The sequence below is a fragment of the Bactrocera tryoni genome, chromosome 2 (genome assembly GCF_016617805.1).
Source record: "Bactrocera tryoni isolate S06 chromosome 2, CSIRO_BtryS06_freeze2, whole genome shotgun sequence".
Classification (NCBI taxonomy): Eukaryota; Metazoa; Arthropoda; class Insecta; order Diptera; family Tephritidae; genus Bactrocera; species Bactrocera tryoni.
In genome coordinates this window covers 7,042,484-7,056,800 of record NC_052500.1, presented here as the reverse complement: position 1 = coordinate 7,056,800, position 14,317 = coordinate 7,042,484, and the positions used below count along the sequence as shown (strand labels likewise).

At 31.7% G+C, this 14,317-nt stretch overlaps 1 protein-coding gene across 4 annotated transcripts in view; it reads left to right on the top strand.

Annotated features, from left to right (window-relative positions):
- The window catches only part of LOC120767293 (serine-rich adhesin for platelets-like), a 93,620-nt gene that overhangs the window by 19,266 nt on the left and 60,037 nt on the right, over positions 1-14,317 (top strand). For all 4 annotated transcript variants that reach the window (XM_040093174.1, XM_040093177.1, XM_040093175.1 and 1 more), the window contains exon 3: positions 11,895-11,950. The gene's annotated coding sequence lies outside the window, so the exon portion shown is untranslated. The remainder of the gene's footprint in view (positions 1-11,894; positions 11,951-14,317) is intronic.

The following is a 14,317-nucleotide window of genomic DNA, read 5'->3' as shown; positions in this document are numbered from 1 at the left end:
AACAATTAGCCAAAGAGCTATGAAGAGGAAGCAAAAGAGGAAAAGTATGATAAATAAATGTTTTTAAATTCATTGAAGGCAAAACAAATCTTGACGATTATGCAAAAAACTGTTGATTAATTTTTGACCGTAAATAGTTTCTAAGTAACTAGTTGCAAAGTAACTAGTTTCAAAAGTAACTACCTGCAAAGTAACTAGTTTCGAAAGTAACTAGTTGCAAATGTAATTAGTTCTAAAAGTAAAAGATTCATCTCGGTCAAAAAATATAACTAAATTGCGCACATTTTAGGGGGATTATTTTTTACAACTTTCAACTTGGATTATCTAAGCAACAGCGTCTCAATGAACTTAATTCAATTTTTAGATATGAAGCTCCATCAAAGAAGTTAATTTCAATAAATGTGTAAATAGGAAAAAGGTTTAACTCAAATTTAAATTAAATCTTACATAAATAATTTGAATATAACAGACATATAAACTAGTAGATTTTCATGGTTTTAAGTCTCAAAGTACTAAGCATATTCTAAAGCTACCAACGTTTACCATTGAGCTTCACTTGTACAATATACAATATGCTGCATTAACAGCACTTCAAAGCACCAGAAATGGCAAGTAAATCGCCTTATTACTTACCGCACGCTGTTCAATACAAGAATGGCGCACAATCACCTGCACATATCCTTCAAAGTGTTCAAATCCTTCCGAGCAGAAAAAGCGCTGCTTAGTTATTAACAACAATACAACACCGCAGTAAGACTTAGGAGCTTTGCTAGCATTACAAGGATAGCAACTACAGCAGGAAAGGCAACCACAACAACTATACCAACTATACTACAACACAGCATCTCCACGCATACACACACAAATACCCATACAATTAAGCAGCCATTGTACTAAATTGTGCGCACGTTCAAGAAGCCGTCAACACTTGAACAATTCAACACATACACACTCATGTGTATAAGGCAAACTGAAATGCGGAGAAAATAGAAAAATTGCTGGTGGAAAGCAATAGTGGAATTGTTCGAGGCAAGCATAAATAAATAAAAGTAAGTGCAAAGTTGTCATTAAGTAGACGCCGAAGTGTAAGAATTGGAATAAGTGCATGTGAGGTGCGAATTGCCAGTGAAAGGACGAAATGCCAACACATACATGCACAGAGATACCTTTTCTTACGCCCACTTGAAGGCAGGCAGTCAAGTAGCGAGCTCAAATATGAAATACTCGTAATGATGTTGATGAACATGCGCATTAAGTGCAATGTGAAACGAAGAAGTTCGCACGAAAAAAGCACGAAAGTGCTTCCGAGCAAAGCAGCAGCAGCAAAGCACAAAGCCTGGCCATAAGCGCCAGCACATTGGCAAGCGGCAGCAACGAAATGTTATATAAAGCGCTGCGACAACAAATGCGCAACAAAAACTAAAAGAAGAAAAGAAGGTGCAGAAAGCAGAGTGACGAGAAGACATAAGGAGATTTTCTATGCTTGTGCACGCGTGCTTATGCATGTAGTAAATATATGTGTGAACATTTGTGTGTGTGTGTCCCTACGAGCGCTTAGAAATGGTCGCTGTTATAATGAAAGCAAATGTAAGTAGCGCAAATGCGCACGCTGCAAAGCTGCTTAGCGCAATTGCTGAGTGAGACATTGTGTATAAAGCATAGATACGAGTTTCGTAATTATACCTACTGGTGAGACGTAGTGGCTCATGAAATTTATTTAGGTGAAATATTGAAATTTTTCGTTTTAATATAAATAATTATCTACTGATATTCTTTGCATGTCTGAACTGAGCAATTTATTCGAAGATTTTTGTAATGCCTTAAGTAATAATCAGTGCAAAATTTCGTGAAGATACCTTGTCAAATAAAAAAGTTTTCCATATGAGGACTTGAGTTGGACCGGTCAGTTTGTATGGCAGCTATATGCTATAGTGGACCGATAACGATAATTATTCATATTGATTCTATTTTTGCCAATTTTATTTTATATTGCAAAGATTTCTAGTTTAGGGATGAAATAAAAAAGCAAGCTCAGCTCATAAAACCTTCGAACTATACATTTAATTTTCCTACTGGGTATACTACTAATGCTCACCACATTCACACACACACAATATAGTATACAAATTTATATGAATAGTCATCAGCATAACCACTGATGTTCTGCAAATATGACTACTACTTAGCATTTATTACTCTATCAGTGTGTTTTTTTTTTGTTTTTATGTTTGTAAAACATCTTATTCCTTCACGTCAATATGTCTAGTTGTAATCTCTCACTGAGTGGGTGCAATAAACCACCGAAGGTGTTTCTAAGCCATCAAAGCATAAGAATACACATGTAAAAGCTCTAAGCATGTTCGGTAGATTCGCCGCCGCAAAGAATGCCAGATAATGAACGACTACTAAAATGCAGCATAACAACAAAAAATCGTAACAAAATTGACGAACCATTACAAATCAGTGCGCATTTGTGCCTGCGAGTGGGTTAAGTGCGCCTTAGTTGAAGGCAAAATAGTGCACGTTTTAGTGCAATGCATATTGCTCGCTCTTGTGTCGGTGTTTGTGCGCCCTAAGCAGCATCTTGTCTACTCAATTGCGCAAATCAAATGACTTTTCGCCTGAATGCGGCCAATGCATGAATGGCGAACTTATACACAATCACCATAACGGTCGCTTATTCACACATACTTGCATATATTGCTTTCATTCTAACAACTATTCATTGAATGCGCACCACCAGCACTTTGGTGTGGCTTAGCATTTTTCAGTTGATTGAAAACTTTACACCCTCTCCTTGTGTTTCGTTGCCACATTATCATGCTTTGTTGAGTACTCGAGCGGGTTTCGCGTAAATCTGCTTAACTGCACACCTAACTGTGTTTGCAAGGAGAATGTGTGAACTGTGCTAGCCTTAGAAGTGAGAGCATGAGTTTGTGATTGTGCCCTGTCGGAAATACATAGATGTTGGTCTACTGTAAAAGAAATAAAAAAAATAAAAAAAATTTTTTATAATAAAATATTTTTTTTAATAAAAATAATATGTTTTAATAAAAAAATATATTTTGTAATAAAAATATAAATATTTTAATTTTTATGTAAAAATGTTATTTTTATTATAAATCAAATTTTTATAAAAAAATATAATTTTTATACAAAAATATTTTTAATAATCAAATTTTTATTAAAAAATATAATTTTTTTCAAAAATATTTTTACTAAAATAAATATATTTTTATATATGGTGAAAATACCGTTAAACATGTTAGAGCAAAAGTTTTCATTTGAATTTGTATGTTCAAAAGCTCGAAGTGAGATCTTATGGCAACTCAATACTAGTTAAAAAAAAAACTCACATTTAAATTTTTTTGTTATCAACGAAGCTTGAATTTTAACTTTCTGTTTTAGGTACATTCACAATAAAAATATCCATAAATTTTCCTACAAGGCTTATGTTTCCGAAAACCAAAAGTCCTCTACAATTGTGATCAACAATGGGAAGCTTGATTGAGTAAGTTATATGAAAGGTCCTAATTTCACAGGTGGCAGTGTAGCTGTCGCTTTGTCACTATCTTTTTGGGAACACGAATAATATTGATGACTTTTTTATGTGAAGGCAATTAAGTGTTCAATCAAAATTTATTTTTCAATGCAAATTTGCTAAATTCTGATGCGCTACGTGTGAAAATAGTAGTTAAAAAATTTTATTTAAAAAAATTTATATAAAAAAAAAAATTATTTAAAAAACCATTTATTTAGAATTTTTTCTTAATTTTTTTTATATAATTATTTGATATTTACTAAAATAAAGTGAAGGCAGTTCTAAATATTTTATATTTAACAGTTTAAATTTTTTTTTATATACAATTTTTTTTACATTCAAAACTTTAAAATATCAAAAATATTTTTTTTAATATATGTGGACATTTTCTAGGCATCTAATAATTACAAAATTTTTTTTTGCCACTTAAGGCAAACATTTTACAGCTTATACAGTTCCAGCGCCTAAAAGTAGATTTACGAAAAAGCAAAAAGTAACTTTTTTATGTAAAACGGAATTACAGAAGCACAATTTTATGATTTCTACAACTTTCTTGCATTAATTTAGGAAATTTGTGTGCCTTGAGCACTTATCTAAACAGACTTCCGCTACCAAAACCGACGAAAACGCAAACTATTTACAAACTTTACTCACACACGAATTGAGAAGCCTGCATACTTTCCACAAAAGCAATTGTGTGCTTCCTGCTGCACATACACATACAATTATACATGTACGCACTTATATAAACATATATGAATCCCGTTTGACAATGTGCAAAATGGCTTTTGTTGATCAACAATTTTGTCAACTGACCTCTGACAACTTTATGGCCACATTATCAAGCCATCAGCACATCAAACTTGCCACAAAAACTAAGTGACTTGCAACAGATTTTGCGTAACAATTTTTTGGCTACCAAAGCTGACGTGCCGCACACGCAGGCGTTCAAACTTTTTCGCAAACTCACAACCACAAGTTGACACTTATTTGTGGCGCATTTTACGCCCACAGGCAACGGAAATGGAATGTAAAGACAGCATTTGACTTTATTGCGGACGATTATGTCGTTTCTCATATGTGTATGTATGCGTGGGTGCATATTGACTTATATGTGTACATTGCAATATTTATGTGTTTGTGTAAGTGCAGTCAATTGAGAAGTTCGTCGCATAAATTCATCAAGTTTTTGTTGTTTTTTTATTTGCTTTCGCCTAACTTTATCATCAATTTCAATAGCTGACACTCAGATGCTCCGTTTTTTCAGTTCTTTATTAACATTTCTGCACTTTGCTTGCATTCTACCATTGACCAGTCGCCATTTTCTTGCCAGCCTCACACACAGTGTCTCCCACACATTGTCTCGACATTGTCGCAACTTACAAAGAGCTTGCCTTCTACTTCTCATATCACACTCTCCCACTCTTTATTCCTCACTATTGTCAATGGCGACAATATTTTCCATTTATTACCGGCTCTATAGTCTACGATGGCAATCTATGCAATTGCTTCAGCCTATATGTATGCTTCGTTGCAAGCGGTCATTCTCATATTTGCAAATGTGTACATGTTTGTATGGATTTATATGAGTTTGTGTGCTTGAAAGTGTGCAGTCATGTGTAAATGGTGATGCTTTGTTTGTTCTTCGTACATCGGTCTTGCTTTGCATGTGTACCAGCACTAAGTTTGGATCTAAGTGTGTATATATGTATGTATGCATGTGTGATCTGGTTTTTTGTCCAATAATTCTCCTTCTGCATTGCCGCTGTGTATGTAAGTCACTCAATCAATCAATCAGTGTGAATAGGTCGTGCCATTTGGTATCATCTCCTTCTTCTGTGTTCCCCCTTTGCTGCCTACTTTATTTTCATTACATTTTTTCTTTGTTTGTTATCATTGAAGCGTTCTTCCAACATGGCGCAAGCCACTTCAACTAACATTGCTTTTGAAATTTTTGATTTTTTTTTGTTGTTATCAAGCATTATTGTTGTTCGGAGTGTTACTTCTATTGATTCCAGTGGTTTCAAATTACGTATGGATGTTTGTAGGTATTTCTTTGCTTAGTCTTGTTATGCGATTTTTTCATCGGCATAACAGTGACCCTTTTTATTGCTGGAAACCACCTGTTTAATATTTTTGTATGCTTAAATTGAGTATGGAGTTGTTGTTGTTGTACCATAATTGAAAATTTAGTCTCTTATTGACGTTGTAAGCATGAGAAAAGATAGTAGGCGCCACTGGAAATTCGCAGCTGGTTTTCTGATTCAGAGATCTCATTATTTGAGACAATGATGGTCACTCATATTTATAACAGTACATTGAGGTCAATCAGCTTCCTGAAAATCGCTTTATAATCTCAAATACAATTCTTTTCCATACAAAGACTTGATTTTGATTTGTCAGTTTGTATGGCAGCTATATGCTATAGTGACTCGATCTGAAGAGTTTTTTCAGAGATCGCACTATTTCTTTTAAGAATAATCCATGCTAAATTTCATGAAGATATCTCGTCAAATGAAAAAGCTTTCCATACAAGCTTTTTGTTTCGATCGTTCAGTTTGTATGGCAGCTATATGATATAGTGATCCGATCTGAACCATTTCTTATGAGATTGCACCATTAACTTAAGGAATAATCCATGCTAAATTTCATGAAGATATCTCGTTAACGGAGAAAGTTTTCCATACAAGCTTTTTATTCTGATCGTCCATTTTGTATGGCAACTATATGCTATAGTTTGAATAGATTTGAACCATTTCTTCAGAGACTCCAGTATTGCTTCAGATTACGCCCCTTGCCAAATTTCGTGAAGATATCTCGTAAAATGAAATAGTTTTCAATACAATCATTTGATTCTAATCATTTAGTTTATATGACAGCTATATGTTATAGTGGTCCGATATCGACGCTCACAACAAATTAAGAGCTTCTTGAGAAGAAAATAACGTGTACAAAATTTCAGTTCGATATCTGAAAAACTTAGCGACTAATTCGCGTATATATAAACGGACTAAAGAACAGGCAGGCAGAGCTCATATAACAGACATCCTCTGCCAAAAAATTGCAAACAATAATAATAAAGTGCACTTTACTCAACGTCATGCCTATTTATAAATATGTATGTATCATATATTTTGGAAAAAGTTTCGCTGTACCTGTTAGAATTGAGCAGATTTGGACAATAGTTTAATAGAACAATGCGCAAATAAGCCGCAGACACAAAAAGAGGACACAACACTGCCAAAAGAATGCACTCATAAAGTACAGTAAAGTATGCTGAGAATTGTATATAGTACATATATAGATATGTATATATATGTATACATGTTATATGAAAAATAAAAATAATGGTAACATAAGAGGGAATTTCTGAAGAACAATAACAATGGTCGCAATATGAAAATACCACAGATGCGCTTACAAAAGTGATATACAATACCTATGTATGTAATGTCTGCATATAAATATGTACATATTTATATATTGGGATATTTCTGCAAATGCGCTTCGCAATGGAATGCAATTTAGTTGAATGGTCTGCAAAACTCATACAGTTGCAAAGAAATTTCAGACGAATAGGCATAGGCATGTTTTTACGCGCTTTCGAAGCCTTGATAATGTTGAAATAATCATACGTATATAAGCCTGGGTGCCAAAATAGTTTATATAGATATATGACTTTGACTAGACTGCTCAAATTTTATGCATGGCTGTATATATTTTTGTGACCAAGTAATTTCCAATAGATGCTATTAGCAGGAAAATCGTTTTTTATACTAAATCCTTGTTCTTCCTATAGCGTACACCACTTTCTTAAACCCTCTTCCCCCTTTAGTCCATTTCTGGAGCCACTTGAATTTCAACTAACATCTCTAACATAGATTGACCGACTTTCGCTCGAAACCATATTTGAATTAATCATTCGTTAAATGTCACATCACACACACACATGTATGTATACATATATAATATCACATATATGTATGTATACATATACAAAACCAAACAAGGCTTTGGCAAGCGCCATTGACAGCTAACAAATACATTTGAACCGTTGCGATATTGCGACTTTAATGGCAAATAAATTAGCTGCGGCGAGCGGTGAGAGTCAGTGTGAGCATCAAAACCAATAAGCGGAGCATACACACACATACATGCAAACACAAAAACCAACCATAGCAGCTGCTGCCAGGAAACGAAATAAAGGAGGAGAAGAGAAGGAGATAGAGAGGGGTAGAGTGAAAGAAACCATAATGGCATTTCATGTTGAAAGCAATAACAAATCGAAATTCGTGCTGTGGTGGAAGAAATAAATCCAACATTGATTTATGAGCGCTAATAGTATGGAATATAGTACACAAACACGCACAAACAGAGCCACACAGAGATGAGTTGGCACATTAGTAGCAACATATAATATATTTAACGCTTACATAAACATTTATATAGAGCCTAAAATGTCAGTGGCACATTTGTGCCTTCAGCACACACTACTAAGCAGCTGCGGGTGCCTGCAACTGTTTAATGTTAGGTTGTATGTGTATGTGTGCATCTGTGGATCTAAATTATATGCATTGTTGGCTGTCTGCCATTATATGTTTACTGACATTGTGACAGCTACTGAAACCATTAAATGCAAATGCGCTCGCAGATGCATATATACACATGTACATATACATATGTATTACTCATACACTCACATATACTTATTGTACATTTTGGATTGGCTGAACAAATCCTAGGGTTTATTATCGCTGTTAAATTTGCGGGTATGACGCCAGCTATTTGGCTAGTTAGCATTAGCAGAAACTGCTGTGTATAATTACCGAAAGAACCACAGAAGATGAATGAGCCTGAATGTATGCTAAATGCTAAGTGAGAAATGAACAATTTGGTGCGATTTCAGATCGAATCACTATAACATATAGCTGACACAAAAGCTCATAATAACCAAGATAAAATCTTTTTATATGTTTTATGCCTTATTTTAATTTTTTTTGTTAAAAATTTATGCAAAAATATCATAAATATAAAATTTGAACCAAAAAGTAAAATACGCTTTTCTTAAATTTATAATAAATAATTTTGGTAGTATTTATTTTTTTTTGTTATTTTTTTCGTTTATCACAATAAAGCTGTTACAGTGCGACTGCACCCTGTATAATATTATGTTGTATTAGAAAATTGCTTCAACAATACAAACTAAACAAGGAAGAGTTCAGAGAATGCTAATATTGCCACAATGACAACAAACAACAACAATGTGCGCAAGAATCACGTAAATAATAGACAAAGAAAAAATTTTGATTTGAGAAAAGTGACACAAATTTTCATTTAAGTATAACGTTCTAGTACCATTAATACTTAGCTCAGTTATTTGCAAACAAAAGCCGTCAAAATCACTTCTACTTACATATGTATGTGTGGTAATCTAGCTGTCGAAATCACCTTGATTACCCCTGCAACCACAGCAGCACTTTGTATAATTTAAATACAAATACCAAATGCATTCCTTTATTTTGGCTCGCAGCCATTTATAAGAGCTAGTAGCTCATTTAAATATGTATGTATGTACATATGTATATTTTCTATATGAGCATATTATGTATGTACATATGTATTTTGGGAGTCGGAGGCCACTTCTTTTGTTGGTTAAGCCAAACACTGTTGCTTTTCTCAACCATTGTCACAGCAACGTTAACCAAACGCTTTTAGTATTATTGTTTTACTATGAGTTTGGCAGCTGCGCCTAGTTGTATGCTTAGGTAAATACTTTTCAAGTAATATGCATATAAAATAATTACATATATAGTATTTTCTTGAAGGAGAAACTGTTTTTTGGCAGTTATTGGCTTCATATAATTTATAATTATTAGCATGTTGCGTACAAATTAAGCTAAAATATTCAAACTTATGTTGTAGTTCTACGAAGTTAGCCTACATTTAGGCGGAAACAAGTCAAATATACAATTTTTAAAACACAATACAATTTCTAAAATATTCAAACTTATGTTGTAGTTCTACGAAGTTGGCCTACATTTAGGCGGAAACAAGTCCAATATACAATTTTTCCTAGGCGGCTTCCGCAGAAGTTAACATAAATATGCCCGTGAGACAGTTCTTGCTCGCTAAATGATATGAGCTACTGTAGTTTAGAACAAACTAATATTCTCGACAGCTTCACCAAGTGTATTAATTTATTATATTATTTATATATAATAGATACACATATTCGTTTATATTGTATTAATCAACATCTTAGTGAGTAATATTTTTTTTGTTTAATATTTTTATGTAATAATCATATGTGTGCGTGCTTATTTTCAGCAGCCACTTACAATTTTCTTTCAACGCGGCCTTCTGTGTCGCCTAAAATGCTGCTACGTTTTAGCATGATTTTCATAGTATTTTTTTCTGCTCCTATCATATACGTGTATGTGTATAAATATATGTACATGTGTATATACATATGTTTTAATGTTACTACCTGGTAATTCTACAAGCATAATATATAAAATACAACAACAACCTTTTTGTTTGTCGCTCCTTCACCAAATAAGTAGTTCTCCTCAACTGCAAAGTATTGCCCACTTTTAATGCCTTTCAACCTTTTGTGCTGAAACATAGCTTTTGTTCGACGTCTTTTGTTTGTGCAACTTTATTGTACAAATCTAAGTTTCGTCCAACACCTCCAACGACTTCGAAAGCACTGTGCGGCCCTCAAAATTTGTGAACTCAAATTAAAAACAAACCACTCAGGTGTGTCTGCTGTCGCCTTCTTTGTTTTTAAGCAGATTGCTATTGTTACAGCATTAAACGAATATTCTTTGCATTAAATATTTTCTTTTTGCAAACACTGGCGCTAAAAAGGGTATATTTATGCAAAATAAGATATTTCAATTAGGTTTTTATGATTTTTTTTTGGTTATTGTTTAAACTCTTGGTGCGGTTGTTTTATGTTTAATTATATTTTTGTTGGCACGCCTAAATGTATGCCAAACTTTAGTTGAGTATGCATAAATATTTCATTAATTGGCTTATGTGTGAGGAAACCCATGAAAGAAAAGCAGCATAAATTGCTCTGAATGGAATGAGAAACTGGGAACTGTATGTACATATATGTATGTGTATGAAAGTGAGTAACGCCAAATAATTTAACTTGTTATTTTTGAACATTTTTTTTAGATTTGAAAAAGGAAATATTTCAAAATTCGGTCAAATATTTTTAAACGTTTCTTTTATGACAGAGAGTCCTTTAATTGCAATGAAAATATTGGGAAATTTTATATTAATAAATCGCCATATTAGCCTATTAAAAACTAAAAGTGAATATTAATAAATGTTATCATATATAAAAGTTAAAAAAAAAGTTTTTGTTTTATAATTTCAAAACAATTTATTTCAAAATTTTTAAAACAATTTCTTTTTTGAATTTCAAAACAGGTTATTTCATAAAAAGATCAAAAAAAAATGTTTTTCAAAAAAGTCAAAAGAAAGTTTTTTTTTCAAAAAACAGTAAAAAGTAAAAATAAAAAAAAAGCCAAAAGAAATTTTTTTTCATAAAAAGTTCAAAAAATATTTTTTTTAAAACCAGTAAAAAAGGTGTTGTTTTGTTTTTTACGAAATATTTGCCTTATTCAAAATTCTCCTAAATGTTTTTCTTTATTTAAAAATTTTAATAGCTCAATTTCCAAAAATTTTAAAACAATTTTTTTTGTTTTCAAAATTCTTAAAAGAAGTTTTTTTCATAAAAAGGTCAAAAAAATTGTTTTTCAAAAAAGTTAACAAAAAAAGATTTTTGAAAAGATGTTTGGGAAAAACAATTAAAAATCAATTTAAAAAAAAAATTTAAGAAAACGTTCCAAACTTTTTTTTTTCTAAAAAAGGTAAAATAAAGGCTTTTGTTGTTTTTTTTCTGCAAAATATTTACATACATATATTGCTCAAAAGTCTCCTAAATGATTTTTTTTAATTAAAAATTTTTTATATTTCTATATGACTATCCTAGTGAATATGCAAATATTTTGCAATTTAATATTAATAAAGTTTTAAACTAGTCCATTGCAAACTAAAAACGAATGTATGTATATAAAAATAAAACATAAATAATTTATTATTATATATTTTTAATAAACATTTTGAAAATATTAAACTTTACGTTGCTAAAAATATTTTTCTATTTATTGTTTTTAGTTTTTTATAATAATTTTGTAATACAAACAATATTTTTATATTAATTTTAATATTTTTAATTTACAAAAAAATAAGAATAAAAAAAATATTAATTTGCAAATAAGAAAAAATTAAATAAAATTTATTATTACTAAAGATATTTGTGTTCTTCTCTTTGCAGTTTATACAAATTTTGCATTCTACCAATCTACACACACGAACATGCTTATTCAACAGGTGAGTCTAATTAAAAATAATAATTTCCCTAAAATTATCTGGCTTGGCTTCAATGCATATAATTCCTTTCAAATTTGATAAAAATATTTTTCCATAATTTTTGAAAGAAATATTTGCTATTTTGTATTGCATATGTGTAGATGTATTTCCATATATTATACATATACATACATATGTATGTATATGATTGCTGTAAGTTTATTTAATATGTAACTCATACGCTTCGGTGTCCAAACCAAAAAACTCATCGTATTCATACGACTGTGCATTTGTTTGACTCTTCTGCGCACATATACATAGATTTTAATATATTTTGCAAGTTCATGCAAGTGACCCGAAATAAGCATTCGATCCACGATGCCTTCGAAATATAATTTCCATATATCCAGGTGAAAACACAGCATAAGTTTGTGTGTATGTGTGCATTCATATCACAGATGATAACTTTGACAAATTTAAATTAAACCAATGCTTCTATTTGCATATTAATAAAAACACATATACATACATAAATGAAGTGGAAATGATGTTCATGAAAGCGCTCACATGCATTTACTTTTCTACAAATACAATCACACCGACAACTCGGCTATCACTGCACACTTTACCAATAATCATTGACTGCCAGGTCTTTTGTTGTTTTTGGCTTGCAGGAAACAAAACACAGCAATCACTTCTGTCAAACGACAATACCCTTAGCAATTCGACGCAGTCATTCTCACACACACACACATATACATTCACCTGAGCGTTTATGTAGTAGCCATATGGTAATGTAAGCATGGCATACCCCAAATATATAATTGAATGTTCGCAAAGGCACATATTTTCTTATGTTTAGTGTTTCAACAAATTTTTGTTAGGCTGAAGTATACTCACGTACAGAAGAGCATTGCCATATAGCCTGAAAGTAATGATCTGCAGTATGTATTTTGAATATTTAAAAAGTTTTCTCGGCACATTTCAGCCACTTGCAGTCAGCGCTTAGACATAAAGGCAAAATTATGGTAATATATAGAAAATTTTTTCATAAATATGCAATGAGTAGGCACGTTGAAAAATTATAAAAAAAATTTTTTTGTAAAATTGTTTATTTCATATGTAGTTATTATTGAATTTTTTTTATTTAAAAATAACTTACCATACATACTTATATACAAAATTTTAAATGACCAGTAGGAAATTTTTGACTAATATTATATTAAACATATTTATTTGCAACTTATATAAGAAAATTGTAAATTGTCAGTAGGAAATTTTCGGCATATTATTTTATGAATGTGTTTTTTTTTATACCCTGAACAAGGTAGTATATTAAGTTTGTCACGAAGCTTGTAACACCCAGAAGGAAGCGTCGGAGACCCTATAAAGTATACACATATATAAATAATCAGTATGTTGAGCTGAGTCGTTTTAGCCATACCTATCTGTCTGTTCGTCTTTCTGTATATATACGAACTAGTCCCTCAGTTTTTAAGATATCGTTTTAAAATTTTGCAAACGTCATTTTCTCTTCTTCAAGAAGCTGCTCATTTGTCGGAACGGCCGATATCGGGCCACTATAACATATAGCTGCCATACGAACGATCGGAATCAAGTTCTTGTATGGAAAACTTTCACATTTGACAATATATCTTCACAAAAGTTGGCATAAGTTATTTTCTAAGATAATAATGTAAAATGTGAAGAAATTGTTCAGATCGGCTTACATAGCTGTCATACAAACAGAATGATCGGAATCAAATGCTTGCATGGGAGACTTCCTTATTTGACGATATATCTTCACGAAATTTGGTATAAGTTATTGTTCATAGAAATAATGTAATATCGGAAGAAATTGTTCAGATCGGCTCGCTACAGCATATATCTGCCATACAAACCGAACGATCGGAATCAAGGGCTTGTATGGAAAACTTTCGCATTTGACGTGGTATCTTCACGAAATTTGACACGGATTACTGCTTAAGGTAATAACACAATCTCCGAAAAAATTATTCATATCGGATTGCTATAGCATATATGTAGCTTCCATGCAAACTGAACACATAGTTACTAAAAGAAATGCACCTGTGAAGGGTATATTAGCCGAAGTTAACGTTTTTTCTTGTTTTTGTAACAAATTATACATGTCTAATATCCATTAAAATCCATTATATGCGCGTATGTTAGTAATTAAAAACCAAAATGTGTAAAATTTCCTACAGGGCATTAAAACAATATAAATTTTTTAGCACATACATACATAGATACATATGTATATTTACGAAAGTTGGTTTAACAAATATTAAATTAAATATTAATTAAATATGCTCACAAACTCAAAATTCTTATACTATTTATATTATTTATTTATACGACTCAACTAAC